At 34.2% G+C, this 24440-nt stretch overlaps 1 long non-coding RNA gene across 1 annotated transcript; it reads right to left on the bottom strand.

Moving 5' to 3' along the window:
• Positions 1-225: 225 nt before the first annotated feature.
• On the bottom strand, positions 226-6136 carry LOC128175278 (uncharacterized). Its single transcript, XR_008242658.1, has 3 exons — positions 5984-6136; positions 592-756; positions 226-316 (listed from the first exon to the last, which is right to left on the bottom strand). It is a non-coding gene; the product is annotated as an uncharacterized LOC128175278 (long non-coding RNA).
• Between the last annotated feature and the right edge of the window lie 18304 nt (positions 6137-24440).

Genomic DNA, 24440 nt, shown 5'->3' with positions numbered 1-24440 from the left:
CATATTTTTAGTAACATTTACAATGTGGATTTATCAGTTTGAATTTTCCAAGAAGGGATGGATCAGGTCCCATCCCAACCCCCCTCTAGATCTGTGCATGCATACCCTTTCTATTCTAATGGAGGGACATCCCCATTCATTAATTGCCTAAAAGTTGTACAACCTAACATCTTATTACCTAAGGAAGGCACATCCCAACAAATCAATGCTATAAAATATCTCAAAACCAGCAAACAGTTTTTATTTACAACATTTCACATTTCATAACATCACTCTATTCTTCTTTGTATGACACTGGTCTTTGTATAAGTTGATTCTGGAATTAAAATAAAAACCCATCATGAACCACACATCAATGCATCACATTTATAAATTCACAAATAAATGCATATCGATGACAATATACATTTTTTCTCAAAGATTTTATAATAAAGGTTCTGTCAATTAAAATAAAGCTATAGGTTGATATATTGCTAATTGCAAAAGTATGAATTTATGTACTCATCATTAGAATAAGTGTTGACCGTTACAGTATTGGAGTTCATAATACAATGTAGTATACTATAACTACATACACCACACAGTACCTACATGTACTAACACAGGACAGCATTATTGCAGGGCTTTCGTTAATGTTGATCCCCGAATCGTTTTTTGAAGATTGGAACATATTTAAGATAATCGGACAACTGGACGTCAAACAGCCACACCACACCCAGAGCTCCGGTGATCCCGAACGTGGTGACACTTCCCTTCCTAAAAAATAATGGCAACATCGAATTATTTAAATCAGTGAAATAAATAACTCACTGAAATTCATTACAACAAAGATCCTTTTAATTTACTACAGAATCGTTTATCTTTGTGGAGGCAAAATTTTCATAGATTTTCTAGGCAACCTTTGTCTCAAAAAAAAAAAAAAAAACATCAAAAAGTTGACATCCATAAAAACTGAAGCAGAGGCCTATACAGAACTAAATAATTATAAAGTTTACATTTTGCTTGTGTTTCTTTTAGCTAAACAATTCATTTGAAAGCAGTTTTTAAAAGTTAAAGAAATGCATACATTTTATAATTTGTAGTATTTTATACACAGATAAATTTTTACTGTTTAAGATTATCAGTTTAAATGATTTCACCAAGATTTTTTGCAGGACTGTAGCCAGCATCTTTATGATCACAGAGATAATCTGTCATATAACTTTGGTGACTATGCTAAAACTAAATTGGACTCTTGGACCAATATGAAAATACAAACAAATTAAGATTTTTATCTTGTTAATTTTTATACCAATTACCATAGGCTTTCATAAGAAATAGAAAATACTATGTGGATGAAAATATGCTAATAATATGTCTCTATTTGCATTTTAACCATATTACATAAATACTAAGATGTGGCTTTTGACACCTAGACATTTAAAAGGTAGACAGGACAGGAAAAAATGATTAATCAGACGGGAAACAGCGAGTATTTGTTGAAGGGATGTCCTCTAACATTGCTGATGTGAACTCCGGAGTACCCAAAGGCACAGTATTGAGTCCCCATTTATTCCTTGCCTACATCAATGAGCTCCCTGATGTAGTAACACCCAAAGTTAAACTATTTGCAGATGACTTCAATCAACCAACGACACAGTCCAACTCCAGCAGGACTTAAGTGCTCTTGAGAAGTGGGAAAATGACAGGCAGATGGCATTTCACCCTCAGAAGTGTACCATCATCCACATTTCAAAGAAACGCCATCCAATCAAAGCATCTTACCAACTGCATAGTCATACCCTGGAAGATGTCCCTTGTGGTAAATACCTTGGAATCACAATCAGCAAAGACCTGTCATGGCGCGAGCACATCAATCAACTTCTACCAAGGCGACGAGAATGTCCGCAGGTCATCAAGAGCCAGGCATACAAAAGCTAGTTCACCTAGTACTGGAGTACGGGTCAGTAATTTGGGATGCTTACCAACAACATCTAATCCAATGCTTAGAACATGCTAATTGCCAAGCAGCAAGGTTTACACTGGCGATTATTCTTCAAGGGATCCGGGAAGTGTGTCCATCATGCTATACCAACTCGGCTCGGAACCACTGGAACACCGAAGGGCCTGGAACCGAGTGATCATGTTCTACAAAATTTACCATCACATTGTAGAAGTTCAAGTCCATCACCTGCTACACGTCACCAATAGCAGAACCCATGGCTCCATGGCAAATGAAATCAGCCAAATCAGCACCAGAGTGGATGTCTACAAATACTCATTCATTCCAGCAACTATCACGGCAAGGAATAACATACCAGCAACATTTAGGAACTTACCATCAGTGGACAACTTTAGACACGCTATACATACCAACAGCATGTGTGAGACCCTTCAACACTACACTGTCCACTTTTAATCTTTTTTACCTATTTTTAGATGTACATAAAGGTTTTTATCTGTTCACCAGGGAAACACTGGAGTAACAACACTCATGTTGAGTACACTCCAATAAGGGAAGAAGAAAAGCTACTCAGATGTACTATGCTTAAAGGAGAAGGTAACTAAAAATATTTTGTACAATAAATCAATTCATTATCATCTACTTTAATTGTAAATCATAATTATTTTCATAAAAAAACCCGGAACAATGAATAAATGAAGAAAATTGATCGCTTAATTTAAATTTCCCGTCGCCATTGAACTTTAATCTATGACGTCACACCATCTATTCCGGTTTGTTTTATCAACATAGCCTCAGTATCAAATCATGATATTCGCTCTAAATGACAAGTTCTGGAAACTGCAACAATATCGATTTGAGACCCTTCTTTTACCTTTGACGTTCCACTTAATTACAAACCAACATTAAATGGAGCATGTTCAATCATTGAAATCTAAGAGCAGACCTGTTAGTGTCTGAGAAGTCTCCGTGTAGTTGTTAATAGCATAATGTGACACGAGGCGAACTCGTCAACACTTTTTTAATAGGGTACGTGGTTTTTTATTGTGAATATGATAAAATAAGTAATCCACACTGAATCACACACAGTAACACAATCTCCTTTAAACGTTGTAAATCCCAAGAAATAAATTTCAATGTAATGATATAGTGATAAACCTTTACTCTTATTTATAGAATAAGAACCAATTCTATTCTACCATTTATTTCTATATAGTTAAAAGCATGTAAAAATAAAAGAATGAAATTGAACACATTTAATCCCAACTTCTTTAAATCCTAGTTATGATTTATTTACCCCAAACTTACCAAAATCCAATTAAAATGACCAAGATAAATCTAATAAAATGATTAATATACCATCAATATTTGAATTTTACCGAACACCAGAACTTCCACCTTGGTAAATATTTCTGTGAAGTTCGGTGTAAAATTACCGAGATTCTAGTTCACCGGCTACACCTTTTGAAATAATTTTGGTGAAATCGGAGAAATCCTAACTAAAATAATAAAAAAAAGGGGGGGGGGTTGCTGCTATTTAAATATATTAGCAAACACCCTATAATTTCACCGACACCGACTGATGTTAAATAAGTTTACCAGAGATCTCGGTGAAATAGCTGGTGTCACTTGGTAAATCCCTAAGAAAACCCAATTAATTAATTCATTACCGAATCTCCACGCGCTCGCCTTAATTGTTCCTCCGACATCTTCAAAACCAAGAAGACTACAGTTTTTCAAAGAAAATTTACCCCCTTTTATACCAGGCAAACCCGCAGTGACAGATACAAATGGACAATTAATTAATAGAGATGCTCCTCGCAAACTCCCCCCTCCCAGACTAACCCCCGCTGTGATTCAAGAAGTTGGGCAGCACTGAAAACAATTTAACAACAAACATTAAGAACTATTTACATAGCAATTCACTACTGCAGAAATCATTTAATTAACTTTAAACTACAATATTTTATAATATACTAAAAGTTACAATGTAATTAAATCATATTAATTATCTTCTTTGAATTTATAACAACACTCATGTTGAGTACACTCCAATAAGGGAAGAAGAAAAGCTACTCAGATGTACTATGCTTAAAGGAGAAGGTAACTTAAAATATTTTGTACAATAAATCAATTCATTATCATCTACTTTAATTGTAAATCATAATTATTTTCATAAAAAAACCCGGAACAATGAATAAATGAAGAAAATTGATCGCTTAATTTAAATTTCCCGTCGCCATTGAACTTTAATCTATGACGTCACACCATCTATTCCGGTTTGTTTTATCAACATAGCCTCAGTATCAAATCATGATATTCGCTCTAAATGACAAGTTCTGGAAACTGCAACAATATCGATTTGAGACCCTTCTTTTACCTTTGACGTTCCACTTAATTACAAACCAACATTAAATGGAGCATGTTCAATCATTGAAATCTAAAAGCAGACCTGTTAGTGTCTGAGAAGTCTCCGTGTAGTTGTGGAAATAGTCATTAAATGCCAAGTATTGTAGAAAATAGGTGTTGTTGTTATTTCAACATGGTACATGTAATTCCGACTTAAGTGAATGTATTTTATAAATCCTGATTACAATTACAACATACTTTTTAAGTTAGCGATGAACTTGACTTGGAATAAAAAGTAACTCAATATCATATTCAACTTTGAATGACAGCATCTGTCATTTACTTAATAAAAATGCATATAATTATACATACATGATTGTATTTATTCTTTAGATTGATGTGTGATCCTCTACGTTTTTAATCAGAGCACTGTGTACACTGTTTATGTAAACCACACCGGAATAGATGGTGTGACGTCAAAATAATTTATTTTTTTGGTTTTTAATAAAAAGGAATTCTACATTATGTCTAAAAAGAATAATCTAACTGTGACCAGGCTACGCTCAGGTCACAGTAAGAATTCGTCCCACATACTTTCAAAGTAGCAGCCGCGAAGCGGATCAGCTTCGCGTCGATTTTTAGTCTGTTAAATAAAATATGCAGAGGAAAAACACATTTTTATACTTTACAAACCTATTTGAACAAGCATATGTAGTTTAGTCAACAAAATATCCATTTAATGAGCCTTACCAAGGCGTTTTGTTAAAATACATGTTTGAATTTGCATGCCATTTTGTCAAAAATCACACTCAGAATGTCTCGGTTTTTATCGTTAACATGGCGACAATAAACGGCGAATTTTCAAACAAGATGTTAAAAGTGGCAGCGATTTCGTTGCAAAAACAGTTAATGTGGTAATATGGGATTATAAAAAAGCAACATTGTAGGAATTTGAGACCAATCATATGAAAATTTAGGTGAAATACAGCGCAATATAATTTTTTTATTTGCTACAAAGCAAGTATATGGGACGAATTTTATCGTTAAACCGGGTCTGTAGGACATCTGTCATTTTAACGATAGAACAATCTATCTACATCATGTCAGCCTCCAGTAAATTCGATTTCTCTAACTTCTGCACTAAAGCTTAATTATGTAGTTTATTTTCAAAACAGCATGACCACATGTGATAATTTAAACCACTTTATTAATTTTGATAAAATTTGTTTTTGACTTTCCTCCCCCTTTAATGAAGAACAACTCGCATACAATCGACTGATCATTGCTATCCTAAATGGATTATTTCTATTAATAATATCATGATCATACTCTCATTCTTTGGAACTTTTGGCTCAAATCACTGGGGTAATAGAAAAACAATTCGTAAAGTTTATTTTATGATTATGCCTTCAAATACAAAAAATGACAAAAATAGCTCGAATTTGCTCCACATTGAATTTACTAAACAAATTATTGGGTTTACAAAATTCTTTTAATAAAATAAGAATGAATTTAGAAAAAAGGAATGAGGGAATTGCTATTTTTTCAAAAGATGTGAAGTGCACTAATTTGCCTCCTTGAATTTGTTCTTGTTAATTTCTGATTTCAAAGATCTTCAAGGACGATGATAGTCTTTCACACTCATCGAAAAATGCAGGCTTTATACAATTTAATGGTATCTCCGTGACTTACCATCTATACAGAAGTTTTGTCCATTGATTCTTGTACAACAATCTGCCCGAAATAGTCGGAGGTTCATTAGTTCCTTGCATTTTGTTTCACGAAAGCTTAGTTTTTCTCCGTCGAGAACCCCAGCGGTGTAATCGGTAAAGGACAAGTCGTACTGTAAATGATTCCATCATCCCTCGCACAAGTTTGTTCATACAGGTTTGAGTTATCGCGAAGAATTATTGAATAAACGAATTAGTAATTTGTTATAACAATTTAATAATTTGTTATAACTAGTTATCAATTTGTTATAACAAATTAATTATTTGTTTAGACAACTTATTAATAGCATAATGTGACGCGAGGCGAACTCGTCAACATAATTTTAATAGGGTACGTAGTTTTTATTGTGAATATGATAAAATAAGTAATCCACACTGAATCACACACAATAGCATAATCTCCTTTAAATGTTGTAAATCCCAAGAAATAAATTTCAATGTAATGATATAGTGATAAATACGGAAGCCCATTTAGGACCTATCAAAAAATATTTTTGAATTTGATATAACGAATTCTTGAATTTGTTAAAACGAATTTAAATCGTTATAACGAATTTTTGAATCCGTTATAACGAAATAAATTTGTTATAACAATTTTTAGGAATTCGTTATAACGAATTTAATCTTTTATAACAAATTCGCTGAATTCGTTATTTCAAATTTTGAAATCTGTTCAAACAAATTAAATTTGAAATAACGAATTCTTGAATTCGTTATTTCAAAGTTTGAATTGGTAGTTTCGGTTTTTTTAAATCGGTTATAACCTATTTCATCTTATTTGTGGTAACATTTCATATTTTGGGGAACATCTTAAACGGGGCGGACTTCCTTTGTTCCATATCGGCGTACGACAAAATGCACCGAGCAATTGAATAGCGTTAAACGGCGAAATGGTGAATGAAGTAAACTGGCGTAAAACAAAAGTGGAGGAACATATTGTCACAGCTGTTGCTGTAACCATGGTAACAGATGTAACAATTACAAAAGACACATAACTTGATCGGCTTTGCTAGAATTCTTACATAGATAGAAACAAAATATTCAAGAACTGCTATATATGTAGAGACGCATTTTCACCAAAAATACAATTATACAGACTTGTTTCGACGGGTTTCTGCGCATAATTCTAAAAATTTGTTTAATTAATGCTATCAATCAATGGGCTTGTTAATTTATCAACATATATCTGCATTTTTCATTTCATCACCAAACCGTGAGATTACGCCATATTTTTTGGCCGGGACATGTTCAAAACAAATAAAGCTCGAAGGGCTTTATGATAAATTTTACCACGCTCTGACCGAAATTATCAACTCATAACATTCAAAGAATGATTCCATATTACTTTAATACTGATATTTATATTATTCCCAATTTCTACACTTTAAAACAACATTTTTAAACCTCTGTTTTTTAATGCATATCACATGCTATGTATTTTTACGTAGCGCAGCCAATACTTTGTTTCGGTTATGCTGTAGGGCACGCCTATTTTGTGTCGCTCATATTTTATGAAATTTTTGGGCTGGGTTATCACAGTAAAGGACACTTAAAGATATAGATATAGTATTTTAAATGACGTGGCCAGACATTATAACCAAAATGTGCGCATGCATGTACCAAATTTTCGGTAAACGTTTGGGAGGAAATTTAAAAGCTGTTTGGAGGAACTTCGAACTGATATTTGCACAATTTAAAAAAGTATAGGAAATTTCTATATTTACATTATAAATGTTCATTAAAAGTGATAGGAATGTTGTGTACATTAGATTTACACCAAAATTTTGAATAAATATTACTATTTGAGAGAACAATAAAGAGCAATATTACAGGAAAGCAACAGGCACTTAGCATCGGAATGGGGGAGGAGTGTGTGGAGTGGAGAAGGGGCAGTGGGGACGAGACTACCCCCTTTAACACACTTTTCTTAAATACATATAAAAGGTGAATTGACAAAGAGTCCCCCCCCCCCACCACCAACACCAATGTTTTGGGACCAGGTAAAAACTGAAATGAAAGGGAGGAAATAAACTGTAAAAATGAAGTTAAGTGTTCACCTAACCCCCTACCTCCACGGATTAGGATTTTTAAATGTTTTAATAGCATAGTGGACGTATCACCAGGATAAGTGTTTGTATCACCAGGGTCTGTATACCAATAACCTAGGTCAATATTACGATGTGTGCCCATCACTTGGGTCTGCATACAAATAACCTGGGTCAGTGTTCGTATCATCAGGGTCAGTGTACGTATCACCAGGGTCAGTGTTCGTATTACCTGGGTCTGTGTACCCATCACCAAGTCAGTAGACATATCACCAAGGTCCGTATACATAATACCAGGGTCTATGTGCCCATTACCAGGGTCTAAAACCTATATTGTGATAGGTATTGAGACCCAGGTGATGGGTATACTGATTCTGGTTACGCGTTTACATGTACACTTCTAATTAAGGTCTTCCGTTTCCAACGGAAGACCTTTCTATTATTGTGCGGGAAAAAAATTAAGATTATTCTTATTTTTCTTTTTTTTTTTTTGTTTCCTAGACGCGAACTTTGAGGCTTCATATCTCGCTCATTTCTGAACGGTTTTTGCTCAAATTTTCAGGGCTAATGTACTTTACAAAACACCATCCTAAGCAATTCATAAAATGTAGAATTCCCTTTCCGCTAAAGAGTTATTCCCCTTTTAAATTTTTTTAGGGCCTTTTGTTTCCAGACAAAGGCTCCGAGACTATGATAGCAGGGAATGGGAATCCAACGAATTTGAATAACAGAGACATTGTAGTTGTGCACATCTGTTTTTGTTTTTAGATTACGTTTTTTATTTAGGAAAAGGTAGGGGGTCAAAAAACAGGATTCAAAAAAGTGCAAAAATTTAGACATGTTTTCCTTTATATCTTTTAAACGAAAAACATTTTGTTAAGACATGTAGAATAAAAGTTGTGCAAAATATCAAGGGCTTTCATTTGACACCAATAAAAACGGGCTGGCCCCTTAAATTAAGGGCCAATGGCCCCTAAAAAAAATTGCTTAATAACTCAAAAACGGTTAGGATTTTGATATGGCTGTCGCTGGAAAAGTTGTTTGTTGGGATCTCATAAAGGTCGTTACAATGTTATTTTGTATGAGATTTGTGTAGTATGAGTGTAAAATGCTTTACATGATAACATGTACCTGTTTTCATTTGACAAGTTAACGAAAGTCTTTGAGCGTACAACTGGCATAAAGTTACCGCAGAAAGTATGCTGGTTTATACAAACGGCATTAGTTCATAAGAATTTTTTTTTAGACTACGTGCTTTATTTTAGGAGTTTAAGTCATTGTTGTTAAGTTCCTACAATGCACAATCCTTAAAAACTGGATTTGGGAAACAAATCATTGTTTTTCTTTTCTAGTAAACCACAAAATATGGAATGAAAAAAAAATCTATGCATTACATTTTAGTTATTAACTCCATGCATTTAAAATCTACCTTGAATCAGAGCTGTGTGTGTGTACCATTACGTAAGCTCTCCCTCGCCCGCGGCCGAGAAAATCGGTCACCATGGTCGCGGCTGGACTACCTAGCGGTCAGCGGTTATCTAATACACGAGAGTTGCGTCTCTCATATATGAGTTTATTTATCCGCAAACTCAAGAATTGTTTTCGTTTTGATTACACATATTTTTTTATGGATTAAACGATTGGGTGTCAATTAAGAAATCGTTCAGTTAATTGATAAAGGAATGTCATTTTCAATCAAGCAATAATAGACATAGATCAATTGTGGGTTTTTAAGTTTAAAATAAATAACTTCTATTTGATAGAGTAAGGTCATTATACTGCGATCTTTTCAAAGCTTCCTGGGTTCTGAGCTGTGCGGGTTTGTGCGTTGTACCTTTACGTAATCTATCGTTCGCCCACGGCCGAGGATCTCAGCCACGGCTGCACTACATAGCGGTTATTTAATACACAAGATTCGCACACCGAGACGCACACTTCCATGCATATGAACGTGTTTGAGTTAATATAGCCGTAAATACAAGAACTGTTTTAATTTTATGTTATCAAAGTTTGTCCATTTTGTATTTATTTAATTTAATTTGAGTGTAAATGAATATTAATGATCGATATTACTCCAAATCGGAAACACCGTCACATAAATTAATGGTTGGTTTGTTTATGTAAAATATTTTATAAACTGTACAAATAATGCTTTAAATCAACAACAACAACAACCCTTAAATATTAAACATTTAAATGATGATCATCCATCGCACATGGCTGAGGAGATCCGGCGCGAGTAGACAAGTGATCCGCGGTCGGTTCGTGATCTTCTACATGTACCTTATCACGCGTTCATGTTTCATATTTTGCACGGACACAACTATATTTTATTATGTTTTCAACTATTATATTGGTTTAAGGTGAAAAGATAAATTTATTTTACTTGTACAGTTGATTAAGCATTGATGTATACGATAGCGTACAAGGTAGTTTAAAAATCAAATCAAATTATAATCAAAGTTCCATGTTACATGTTTGCGGTAGGTGCTAGCACGATAAAAGAATGTCATGAGTTGAGGCATCCGATGATTATTTAAAAGAATATTCACATGAGTTTTAAACACTTTAGATTAGATTCTATCGGTCACATATTAATCACTTCTGTAGTTTTTCTACATGTTCGTTTCATTGTGGAAGCGAACTCATTGCTGCCCCCCCCCCCCCCCACCCCCCTTCTCCCGCCCCGCTGACAGGAGCTCGCGCTGTATTTTTTTTTTTTTTTTTGATTGGCGAAACGATATCAAGACCTGTCGAAAATCATTTTTGGTGGCTTCTTCTTATGTGTAACATTTTGTTTCACTTTCCCACCCGTTTGTTTATTCGGTCAGTCTGTGTTAATTCAACCGCCACCTGCGACCGAGAATCTTGTGTCGCTTCAGCGCACACAGCTCAGAACATATATAGCTCCGGGTCATCAATTGTTATGTTAATTGAGTAACAATTGGAATGGTGCTTTTACTACATAAAATAATAAATAAAAAAAATCATCAAGAAAAAATGTTACCGTAACTCAATAGTCAATACCAAAAATAAAATCCGCATGATTACAAACTGAAATCGGGTTTTCAGTATTCGGCGGGATTTGATTTTTCTTCTAACATTAGTATTTTTATTGGTTTCAGAGAATACGATGTAAAAATAAAAACAGTAAATAAATCTGATATTATTTACATTGATAATGTTGAAAAATATTTAAAATTAGATTAGTCACATTCGTTAGAAAACAATGTTATACAAACATCCGTTAATTTTTTTCCTATGTCGTATCATTCGCGTAAATAAATATGTTCTGTACATATCCATGCACCTCAGAAAAAAATTCAAATGATTAAACAAAAAAGAAAGTTGTAATTACTATTTCGGATTTTTTTTTTCAAAGTAATTTAACATTGTATTGAAATGAACAAGAAATAAAAATGATTTAATTTTTTGACCCAATCTTCGTATATATTACCGGCGCTCCTTACATGTACATGTATAACGGCGTACAGTGTATAGATTATCATGATCTATTTGAATTAAGTACCATACGTAAAGATTCCCATAATAATTAATTGCATGACTGTGTACATTGTAGGCAAATCCCTGTGCGTTAATTACTTTTAACGAGGCCGGGTCTAATTTGTTCTGCCCTAGATTTTTGGATGAAATTTTTTACATGAATTTCTACTGATATAATTATTATTTTAAGATTAAAAAATAAGACATTTACCACACGGTTTGTTTAGGGGGTCATCTCAAAATTTGTTAATCTTTAACATAGGCCCCTATGGGATTTTGCATGAAATGTATCAATTTTGCACATTTTTTACATTTTTTAAAAACTTCTGCCCTAGGGATTTCTTTTTCTGTTCTACATATTGAAGTTATTTCTAAAAGGCATCAAATGGTCAAATAAAAAAAACCTTTTACCTCCTGGTTTGTTCAAGGGGTCTTATCAAAGTTGAATTTTGTATGCCCAATTTCCCAGATTTGTCAGGTAATGGCTATTTTTTATTTGACAAAGGCGGAAAAGGTGATCTATATAGTATTATTAAAACATTCAGGCATATTTAAGTAATAAAAAATATATAACATCACATATTAAGGGTCATTAATATAAAATACATGGTTACTGTCTTGAAATATATGAATTAAGCTATATTTAGGCGGGTTAAGAAAACGTGACAGAGGGTTAGGCTTGCTGAACCCTATTCACGTTTTCCACCCGAGCCCAAATATAGCTTATACTTCGAGACATTTATGTTTATTCCACAATATAACATGAATTTTACGCATCAAACGAGCTATTTTTAACAAACTTCGCTGAATATCTGCAGTTGAAACTATCACGCCATGGCGTCAACCAAGCAAAAAGATGACGTCACAATACAAATGAAACGCTGCGCGAAAGCGTGCGTACTCGTTCTGTACTCGGCCTCGTTAAGACCTCTTGTTTTCCGTTAACAGTGGTTTAAATAATTAAAATAATTACTTGTAAAAATATCTATAATCGGGATTCCAAAGAACTTACTTCCTGCAATTCATAGAAATGATCAGTATGTTTTCTTTCTATGTTTACATTTAATTTTGTTCAAATAATTAATAAATTTTCTATCATTTAAATTGTGTGCTTCATCAAATACTGATTCCGATTACATTGAAGTCATTAATTTTTCCATTGGCTATTGACAAAAAAAGAGACGCTTGACCATCCAATGAAAACAAATACACAGAGTTTGATTGACAGGTTCAGCCAGGTGCAGGTCTCACCCGATGTCCGAGGTTATGTGTGCCGCTTGTACAAAGCCGAATGGTCTTAGTAAGAGTTATCGATGTAAATAAATAATAAAAAAAATACATGCTTATCAAAACATGCTCGTGTAAGTTAAAGTTGATTAAGGCTTGTTCCAACAGAAATCATGTTTTGCTAATTGTATTTAATATTTTTTATGTATAGCGAATTTCAATATTGCACAGTCATTTTACCGGTAACGAATCAATATGCGGTTTCGTCGTGCATGCAACTATTATTATCGGAATTCCAAATGTTTTTATTTTATGTTTAAATCGCGTTTCTTTGTCCTTCTAAACTGTAGTATCAAACTTCCGAAAATATAAAGGAAGTAATTTCAACACCCCCTCCATTTTCCTAGTTTTGAGAATTCGTTTCCCGGTATCGAATTAAGCGCCCTTTATTACTTCTGACCGAATATTTTGAGGCGAATTAATTTCAAAAATATACTAGAGGTACATGTTAATGGACTTATAAATGAAGAAAGAAAAACAATTGTGGGAATATGTCATTTAAACAAATAAAATGATCGTTATTTTTATCATACCGTTTTCCCGTCAAATTAAAACTGGACTTGAACAGTTTTCATTTGCGTTACTTTATAATATTGAATTTTCATTAAAACACTTTATAATAGTAATTGATGATAAGTAGTTGCCATTTTCCTTTGTTTTTCCCGTATATCTATCAATATATGCAGCCAAATAATACTTCTGTCGCAATGAACCGAAACTAGGAAAACTACACGTGGTTCTATTTGAAGTCGTAATTTCATTCAAAGCTTCATTATAATTTGATATGATGCATTATCTTTTAAAATGAATTAAATTTACTAATTATCCACTAAACAGGGATCAATAACAAACTTATTTTTAATAGTTAGGCTTAATTGTTTTCACACTTTCGTTTTTTCTGCTTTGAACTTCCGGCAGCTCATATCTGGTTCACATTTTTAATTTGTAAACAATTCGGTAAATAATCGTGCAAATGGCAAACAACTTCACGCACTGATAGAATATTTATTTCTGTTTTATAATTACCTAGCTAGGATTTTTTAAAACCTCAACTTCGTCTTCCACTAGTAATTTTTCTAAAAATTATTCGATACTGGCAAATATTCGTTACCGGCAAAACGACTGGACTAGTACTGAAACATCGTATAAAAACTTTATATATACATGTACTCTGTAACTAGTCGTCTTTTAATACATATACCTTTCTTTTGTTTGTTAAAAATAAATTCAATTTTGTAAAAAGATAAGTATATCATTTCCTCTAGATTTTTTTTCCATGAAAATACCTACAAAAGAGTTTTGCCAATTACAAACAGTTTAAAGTACATGTAATGTAAAACACAGGCGCCATTTTGAAACAAATTGTCAGAGAGTTCCGAATGAAATCTGATGAACGTTTCACATGGTTCTCGCACGCTTTGCTCGAAACGATTTACACGCTTTGTCCGAAACTCTGCACGCTTTGTCCGAAACGCTAAACGGTTTACACGAAACGCTTCACGATTCACACGAAACGGTTAACACGAAACGTTTCTTGCACGTAAGTCGCACGCTTTTTTGGTGTAGTAGTACGTTTCAGGGTCTGTAAATTTTGTCAGCACGCAACAATTCTAAATTGCACATTGTTTTCAAAAATTTAGAAATATTTAAATAAAGAAGTTATCTTAGAGAAAAGGTTACGTGTTTTGTAAACGGGTTCGATTTAAAAAAAACAACACACAATTCCTGACATGACCCATGAGTACATACTGTTTACAACAATGCTTGCTACCCTCTGAAAATTTAACTCACCATTAAATATTTCATTTTTTAAATAATGTTTGTTACGATTACATAAACTAAAACATTTTCTTATTTTTCTTTTTCAATACACGTTTTATATGCAGGCTTTCAATCACAACACGTTTTTATAACAACAAGAGGCCCATGGGCCACATCGCTCACCTGAGGAACAATAGGTATGATAAAATCAGCTTAATGGAGTCATAATACAAACAATCTGGACAATGTACAATAATACATGTAGATCCTGTATAAATAAAATCCATTTTCCCCCTGGATATTCTTATGTTTATAATCATTAGTCCCTTTTCTAACAGGATGATTTTATAGTCATATCACATGATGAGTATTGCAGTTCTCAAAAAGATCCTTAATAATTGTTTATCTATGGGATATAAAGCTGCATCAAACTCTGAACCTTCTTGTGAGGCCGAAGAATTGTCCTGGAGCCAAAGTCTTAACAATTATAAAGAATCATCTGGCTGATTAGTTTCTGAGAAGATTTTAAAAGTTTTACTCTATATATTCCTATGTAAAACTTTAACCCCCCCCCCCCATGTGGCTCCACCCTACCCCCAGGGATCATGATTTTCACAACTTTGAATCTACACTACCTGAGGATACTTCCACACAAGTTTCAGCTTTCCTGGCTGATAAGTTTCTGAGAAGAAGATTTTAAAAGATTTACTATATATATTCCTATGTAAAACTTCGACCCCCCCCCCATTGTGGCCCCACCCACCCCCAGGGATCATAATTTTCACAACTTTGAATCTACACTACCTGAGAATACTTCCACACAAGTTTCAGCTTTCCTGGCTGATTAGTTTCTGAGAAGAAGATTTTAAAAGATTTACTATATATATTCCCATGTAAAACTTTGACCCCCCCCCACCATTGTGGCCCCACCCACCCTCAGGGATCATGATTTTCACAACTTTGAATCTACACTACCTGAGGATGCTTCCACACAAGTTTCAGCTTTCCTGGCTGATTAGTTTCTGAGAAGAAGATTTTTAAAGATTAACTCTATATATTACTATGTAAAACTCTGAGCCCCCATTGTGGCCCCACCCACCCCCAGGGATCATAATTTTCACAACTTTGAATCTACACTACCTGAGGATGCTTCCACACAAGTTTCAGCTTTCCTGGCTGATTAGTTTCTGAGAAGAAGATTTTTAAAGATTTACTCTATAAATTCCTATGTAAAACCTTGACCCCCAACCATTGTGGCCCCACCCTAACCCTGGGGTTCATGATTTTCACAACTTTGAATCTACACTACCTGAGGATGCTTCCACACAAGTTTCAGCTTTCCTGGCTGATTAGTTTCTGAGGAGAAGATTTTTACAGATTTACTCTATAAATTCCTATGTAAAACCTTGACCCCCCCATTGTGGCCCCACCCTAACCCCGGGGTTCATGATTTTCACAACTTTGAATCTACACTTCTTGAGGATAATTCCACACAAGTTTCAGCTTTCCTGGCTGATTATTTTATGAGAAGAAGATTTTTAAAGATTTACTCTATATATTCCTATGTAAAACTTCGACCCCCCATTGTGGCGCCACCCTACCCCTGGGGGCCATGAATTTCACAACTTTGAATCTACACTACCTGAGGATGCTTCCACACAAGTTTCAGCTTTCCTGGCTGATTAGTTTCTGAATAGAAGATTTTTAAAGATTTACTATATATATTCCTATGTAAAACTTCGACCCCCCCATTGTAGCCCCACCCTACCCCCAGGGATCATGATTTTCACAACTTTGAATCTACACTACCTGAGGATACTTCCACACAAGTTTCAGCTTTCCTGGCTGATTAGTTTCTGAGAAGAAGATTTTAAAAGATTTACTATATATATTCCCATGTAAAACTTTGACCCCCCCCCCACCATTGTGGCCCCACCCACCCTCAGGGATCATGACTTTCACAACTTTGAATCTACACTACCTGAGGATGCTTCCACACAAGTTTCAGCTTTCCTGGCTGATTAGTTTCTGAGAAGAAGATTTTTAAAGATTAACTCTATATATTACTATGTAAAACTCTGAGCCCCCATTGTGGCCCCACCCACCCCAGGGATCATAATTTTCACAACTTTGAATCTACACTACCTGAGGATGCTTCCACACAAGTTTCAGCTTTCCTGGCTGATTAGTTTCTGAGAAGAAGATTTTTAAAGATTTACTCTATAAATTCCTATGTAAAACCTTGACCCCCCCACCATTGTGGCCCCACCCTAACTCTGGGGTTCATGATTTTCACAACTTTGAATCTACACAACCTGAGGATGCTTCCACACAAGTTTCAGCTTTCCTGGCTGATTAGTTTCTGAGAAGAAGATTTTTAAAGATTTACTCTATAAATTCCTATGTAAAACCTTGACCCCCCACCATTGTGGCCCCACCCTAACTCTGGGGTTCATGATTTTCACAACTTTGAATCTACACTACCTGAGGATGCTTCCACACAAGTTTCAGCTTTCCTGGCTGATTAGTTTCTGAGAAGAAGATTTTTAAAGATTTACTCTATAAATTCCTATGTAAAACCTTGACCCCCCCATTGTGGCCCCACCCTAACCCCGGGGTTCATGATTTTCACAACTTTGATTATTTTATGAGAAGAAGATTTTTAAAGATTTACTCTATATATTCCTATGTAAAACTTCGATCCCCCATTGTGGCGCCACCCTACCCCTGGGGGCCATGAATTTCACAACTTTGAATCTACACTACCTGAGGATGCTTCCACACAAGTTTCAGCTTTCCTGGCTTTATGGTTCTTGAGAAGAAGGTTTTTGAAAATATCTCAAAATTTTTCATAAATTTCTAATTATCTCCCCTTGAAAAAAGGCGTGGCCCTTAATTTTCACAGCTTTGAATTCCCTTTGCCTAAGGATGATTTGTGCCAAGTTTTGTTGAAATTGGCCCAGTAGTTCTTGAGAAGATGTTGAAAATGTGAAAAGTTTACGGACAGACGGACGGACGGACGGACAGACGGACGACAGACGGACGACAGACAAAATGTGATCAGAATAGCTCACTTGAGCTTTCAGCTCAGGTGAGCTAAAAACAGAACTGAAAGTTTAGTAATTATAATCGTTTAACACCACATCACATATATTTTCAACTCGCAGCAACAACGGAAGACCTACTCGTGGCTTTGCCACGAGCTCTGCTCTAGTTGGATACACTAACCTTGGTTATAGGTAAACTGACCCTGGTGATGGGTGTACTGATTCTGGATATAGGTATACAGACGCTAGTGATGTGCGCTCTGACCCTATTAATAAATACTAGTAAACAGACCCCAGTGATAGGCATATAGACCCTGGTGAAACGTACACTGACCCTCGAGTGGGCACTGAGACCCTGGTGATGGTTACGTGGATTTCTGGCTATTGATAAATAGACCCTGGTAATGAGCACAAAGAAACATTGACCCTCGGGATAAGAATTGAGACCCTGGTGTCCTGGTGATGGGTATACTGAATCTGGTTATGCGTATACAGACCCTGGTGATACGTACACCGACTCTGGTAATACGTACTCTGACCCTGGTGATGGGTATATACAGACCCTATTGATGGGCACACATACCTTGGTGAGGGGTTATGGATAGAGCTACATGGGGTCGGTGTCCTGAACACCCATATCCTTCCCCAATAACCCCTGTCCTAACCTTGGATTTTTTTACATTAAATCTAGGCGTATGTGTTTATACATGTAGAACCTGGTGAATGGTATATTGTATGAGATACAGTTATATTGGTTTATATATAAAGCCAATTGTCTCTTACTGGTATATGTAAGGAAACTGTGATGTTTTGTTCAGAAAGGTGGCATTGTAAAAAAGTGAAAAGAGGGGGGGGGGGGGGTGGGGTTGGAGGATCGCCAAACAATTCTTGACATGCAAAAAAAAAATGTTTTTCAAAAATTCGAAAATCGTAGACCGTTGGGTTAGCTATAGAAATGCTAAGTTTACCTCAAATTTAAATTCCACTGTTTATTTCCTCCCAGTCACTTTCAATTTTCTACATGTTCCAAAAATAATGGGAAAGGGGGGGGGGGCAACTGCATGGGGAAAGGCCCCTCCCTGCCACCCCCACCCACCCACCCGTTTAAGGCTACTTGTCTATTGTTTTCCTGTAACATTGTCTTTATTTTCCTCGCAAATATCTAAAGTGTAAACAAAAGGTACATAACATTCCTATAATTTTTAATGATATATAATATAAAAGTCGCGGTTTTTGTTTGTTTGTTTTTTTTTGTTTTTTTGATCGGCTTCGGCCGATCACTGTTGTGTCCATATGAGGCATCCGGCAATTCCTTCCACGTGCGCACACATTCCGCTTGCATAAGTAGTTCCTGTAAAAACTTGAAGCTTTGGTTTCGTATTTATATAACATTTTACTCAGTTATATTTCAATTCATTTACCTTAAGAGATGCAAACATACATTAAGGTGGCTCGACACACCAATGCATTATTTGATGGATCGATGAAGAATTCTCTTTGAGAAATGATTATTCAAAAATGACACCTATATCGGCCTCTGATTATTTTATATGAATTTTTTTGTATTTTTTGATAGAAACCGGAAACATCGTTTTAGCTGCGAACAAGATATATTAGTGCTAAAAATTTGTTATCAATTAATGAACAATACAATTATCTATAAATACATATCAAAAACGGCCAGATAAACTTTGAAATATTTTTGAAAAAAAAAATATTTATGAAAATGAAAAAAAAGGATTGTAGATATTTTTTAAATCTATGGATAAAAACTGCAGATAAACTGTAACTCGCATTTAACAATTGCTGTACAATCATATTTCAACAAGAAATTGAAACCAAATAGTGAAATTAAAGTATAAATGGAAAATTTTAAAATCGAACCGATCCCGATTGTAATTAAACTGATCCCGAACGAAATCACATAAAGTTAGAATGAATCATAATTTTGCAAAAATTTCAGGTTGTTTAGCTGTAAAATGGTTTCGTCATTTACTAACTTTATAATTTATATCAATTACTTAGAAAAAACTGCAGTTTATTTGTAAAATTTAAATTTTAAAATAATTCTGATCGGGATCATTTTTTTTCAATCGGGATCGGTTCAAATTTGATAAATAACAATTTTTCCAAAATTTTGCATTTTCATTTCAATTTCTTTGTAAAATATCTTTGTTTAGTAAATAGTTTATGTGACTATATGTTATTTTTAAAATTTTATCCATAGATTAAAAAGATATTAAAGAATTACAATTTTGATTTTCAGAAATATTTTTTTAATTAAAAAATTAAACACTTGACCAAACGATCTTTGGCATGAATTTATTTATAATTATATTACACATTAATTGACAACAAGTTTTAAGCACTAATATATTCTGTTTGTCTGCAAAACAGTTTTTCCTATTTCACTGAAAAAATACAAAAAAATTCGTATAAAATAAATGAACGCCGATATTGATCTCTGTTTTGTTGAATCATGTTTCAAAAAAGATTCTCTATCGATCCATAAAATAAAATTTTGGTGTGTCGAGGAACCTTAAATACAGTTCGACCTGTTAATTCAAGAATGCACATTTTGTCTCACGCGTAAGAACTTTGATCGAAAGATTCATTCAGTAATGCAGTTGACCTCGATGAACTGACCTCGATCATAGATGCTCAATGAACTGACCTCGATCTATTGATGTTGCATAATAGTAGTAGGAAGACGGCTTGATTTATAGACAAGGTTACGTTATAATGCGACCTCAATAGCAAGTTATGATAGCATTTAATGTTTTTCAGTCGCATTAAATTATTCTAATACAACTCTTTCTTTGTATAGTACGTGCTAATGCTCTTTGAAGAGCCCTACTCAGTATTCTGTAGAAGAAGAAGAAGAAGAAGAAGATACATTAACATTTAATAATTACGTTAAAAATATAAAACTAGACAAGGAGTTTACGAACGGCTTTCCCCAAATTCATTTCAAAATTAAATTTGTTGACGGTTTATAAAGATGAAATTATGGTGTACAGATTCAAAATATTCTATATTTTGTTAAAATACAGTACTTATTAAAATATTTTACATCAAACTGATCATGTTGATTGCTTCTAGCTATCTATATATCATTATATTTGATCATTCCTTTAAAAGGAATACTTGGTTTTTTTATGAGCACCTATCATCAGTTCGAAGTTCCTGTAAGAAGCTATCGAATTTCCTCCCAAACGTTTACGAATCCCGATGGAAAGTTGGTTCACGCATGCGCGCATCCTGGTTATAATGCCTGGCTTTGCTATATAAATAGATCATATTTATATTTTTTGAAGTTTCCTTTACTGTGATAACATTACAAATCGATTTTGAAACCAATAACCCAATTAAAAAAATGAGCGACGCAAAATGGGCGTGTCCTACAGCATAATCGAGAAACGGTATTTGCTGAAATAATACATAACATGTTCTATGCATGAAAAAAAAAAATCAGTGATTTTAAAATGTTGGATTGAAGTGTAGAGATTGGAAAAAATATAAATATAAGCAAAAAGGCATCATTCTTTGAATATTATTAGGTGATAATTTCGGTCGGAGCGTGCAAATCAAATCTATCGTAAAGCCCTTTAAGCTTTATTGGATTTGAACACGCATCGACCAAATTAAATATAAATAATCCCCATGCAAGCGTTTAAATACATCGTATTCATCGGTAAAAGGCGATTAGATTAGCAAATTTTAATAATAGGCATTTTGAAGAGGCGTAACTCCATTATTTTTGCATGCTCATTGATTAATAGCATTGACTAAACAATTTTTGGAACTGTTACATCTGTTACCACGGTTACAGCAACAGTTGTGACAATATGTTCCTCCACTTTTGTTTTTTACGCCAGTTTACTTCATATACCATTTCGCCGTTTAACGCTGATCAATTGATCGGCGCATTTCGTCGTACGCCGATATGAAACAAATGAAGTCCGTCCGTTTAATCTATTCCCCAAAACATGAAATTTGTTACCACAAATTGGAAGAAATAGGTTATGACCGATTTTAAAAAACCGAAATTACGAATTCAAACTTTGAAATAACGAATTCAAGAATTCGTTATTTCAAATTTAATTTGTTAAAACAGATTTCAAAATTTGAAATAACAAATTCAGCGAATTTGCCATAACAGATTAAATTCGTTATAACGAATTCCTCAAATTTGTTATAACAAATTTATTTCGTTATAACGGATTCAAAAATTCGTTATAACGATTTAAATTCGTTTTAACAAATTCAAGAATTCGTTATATCAAATTCAAAAATATTTTTTGATAGGTCCTAAATGGGCTTCCGTAGATAAACCTTAAACTCTTATTTATAGAATAAGAACCAATTCTATTCTACCATTTATTTCTATATAATTAAAAGCATGTAAAAATAAAAGAATGAAATTGAACACATTTAATCCCAACTTCTTTAAATCCTAGTTATGATTTATTGACCCAAAACTTACCAAAACCCAATTAAAATGACCAAGATAAATCTAATAAAATGCTTAATATACCATCAATATTTGAATTTTACCGAACACCAGAACTTGCACCTTGGTAAATATTTTTGTGAAGTTCGGTGTAAAATTACCGAGATTCTAGTTCACCGGCTACACCTTTTGAAATGATTTAGGTGAAATCGGAGAAATCCTAACTAAAATTAAAAAAAGGGAGGGGTGCTGCTATTTAAATATATTAGCAAACACCCTATAATTTCACCGACACCGACTGGTGTTAAAGTTTACCAGAGATCTCGGTGAAATAGCTGGTGTCACTTGGTAAATCCCTAAGAAAACCCAATTAATTAATTCATTACCAAATCTCCACGCGCTCGCCTTAATTGTTCCTCCGACATCTTCAAAACCAAGAAAACTACAGTTATTTAAAGAAAATTTACCCCCTTTTATACCAGGCCAACCCACAATGACAGATACAAATGGACAATTAATAGAGATGCTTCTCGCAAACTCTCCCCTCCCAGACTAACCCCTGCTGTGATTCAAGAAATTGGGCAGCACTGAAAACAATTTAACAACAAACATTAAGCACTATTTACATCATCAGAAATCATTTAATTAACTTTAAACTACAATATTTCATAATATACTTAAAAGTTACAATGTAATTAAATCAGATTGATTATCTTCTTTAAATTTATAACAATAGAAATATCATAGCATAGCATATCTGTATTTTCACAATTTTCGAGAAGCTGTAATTTTCTTTAAAAAATTGTTCTTGTCAAGTTTTTCGGACCAGTATGGCCTCCACTTTCAAAAACGATGCTACGTGCCTGTCAGTAACCGAATACGATTAAAACATAGAAATAAAGCCATCGTAATTACATGTACATGAAACAACATTAAATATGATTTTTGAAACTTATTTTCATAAATAAAGTAGAATAATACATAGGAGTCGGCATGTAGTCTTATTATTAAATAAATGTCATCTTGAAAAAAACCTATTAACATTATTTAACGTAATTTGTCAGTGAATAGTTTATAAGAATCGTTCCATCCTACGACCTCCTATGGTGGTTTGTTGGTCCGTAGCGTCCCTCCAGTGTTCCTCTTTGTGTGCCATGTCCTAGGATGACGGGTTCCGTGTATATGAATACACCAAGAAGATTACACGGGTGGTATGATGTTGATTACTGGAATACTGAATTACTGATTACTAGAACAATGGTGACCATTGCTGGAACCTTTTAGTTTTATTTACCCGATTATTAAACAATATTTTCAATTAAACGTTTCACTAACACAATATACTTATTTAGTTAAGTACAGTAACTGCATACCATAAAATCACACCGTACAAGGACCTCTGAACATTAAAAATAAACGTTAACTAATAACATCGCATAAGTCTGCAAAAATAAATAAACTAACAAACTAGGCTTGTACAAATGCACCATCACTCTACGGTAAATATACACGTATATATATAAAACTTTAACCCAAAGATATTATCTAACACGTATGCAAAAACAGATACCTAAGACAAAGTTTGAGGCTCCTAAAAGGAAATACACATAAAAAAAAACCCAGTTGTACCCTACTTTACAGAAAAATTTACACATAAATAAATCTATTGATTGTGACAATCCTTATAAGTCATCTCAATAACCAGTGACGTCAGAAGCAAATTGAAAGTGGGGAAGCGTGGGGGGGGGGGGGCTAGAAACCTTTACCCCCCCCCCCCCCACCACAAAAAAAAGGTTTTTGGTTTCGTTAATGTAAGCTTTGCAAAAAAAAATGTGTAGTTTTAATTGAATGAAAATAAACGTCTATGCTAGCAGATATGCATATTATTTTTACTTAAGAGAAAGTTTCTTAAATTCATCCGTTTGTTGCTTCTTTCGTGGGTTTCTGATTTTATTTTCTGGTATTTATAGCGAGCGAAGCGAGCTCTAAGAACCAGTGTGCGCGGGAAAAAGAACGAGCTAAACCTACAGTTCATCAACAAAAACAAAATTTTTTGTCTACGTCCCATAATGCTCTCTAATGTTTTCACCCGTGGTGCTATGCCCAAAATGGCCGAATTTTAACTTGTAATTTACAGTGTCTTAATGTTTGAAGACACGCTTTGAGTACCGCATATGCTTTGGCGAGACTCAAAAGATTTGTTACATGCTTCCATACCTTCGTATTGAGTCGAGAAACGTAAACAAAGACGAACAAAGTCATGGATGACGTCACAGTGCTCTCGCGCGCTATATTTCCCGCGAAAAATTTAGAGGTGGATCA

The sequence above is a fragment of the Crassostrea angulata genome, chromosome 3 (genome assembly GCF_025612915.1).
Source record: "Crassostrea angulata isolate pt1a10 chromosome 3, ASM2561291v2, whole genome shotgun sequence".
In the NCBI taxonomy this organism is placed as follows: domain Eukaryota; kingdom Metazoa; phylum Mollusca; class Bivalvia; order Ostreida; family Ostreidae; genus Magallana; species Magallana angulata.
The sequence above is the reverse complement of the archived record's forward strand: the minus strand, read 5'-3'. Positions and strand labels throughout refer to the sequence as shown.